The following is a 566-nucleotide window of genomic DNA, read 5'->3' as shown; positions in this document are numbered from 1 at the left end:
CCAACAGAAATAAAATGGTGTCTGCTTTGTACAACTGACTATAAAATCCAGACTGTCAGTCGCATCCGTGTATACACTGCTTCCTGTTTAAATTAGGCCAGTGTGCAAGTCGCTGCTTTTTATAATCTACAGAATTCACTGATGCACAGGATTTTCTTAAAATTCTTATTTTCTTCCAACCACTCCTGAAGGTGCTGCTCCCAGCCTGAGGACAGTCCTGTGTGTCTCGCTGTTCCTCATCCAAGTAGCCATTCTCCATGTTTGCACGTGTGGGTCAGGCTATTTGAACACGAGGGCATCACAGGTGATTCCTGTGTTTCCAGCAGAGGGCGCTGGGAGCTGTGGCTGGTTCTCCCAGTCCTCTAGATCAGGGAGGGAGGGATCACAGTCACTCTGCAGGGACCTGTCCATGTGCCGTAATCACTTTGTCATTATTATGTTATAACTGTCATATCCTAGACTCTAACTGATATCTGGCTTGACGCAGGAGTGGAACTGAGTCAGGACTCTACGCTGAGCTCTCACACGTTACCTGCAAAGAAAGATGCACATTATACCACCTTAAA

This window comes from Hemiscyllium ocellatum, chromosome 25, assembly GCF_020745735.1.
Source record: "Hemiscyllium ocellatum isolate sHemOce1 chromosome 25, sHemOce1.pat.X.cur, whole genome shotgun sequence".
In the NCBI taxonomy this organism is placed as follows: Eukaryota; Metazoa; Chordata; class Chondrichthyes; order Orectolobiformes; family Hemiscylliidae; genus Hemiscyllium; species Hemiscyllium ocellatum.
The sequence above is the reverse complement of the archived record's forward strand: the minus strand, read 5'-3'. Positions refer to the sequence as shown.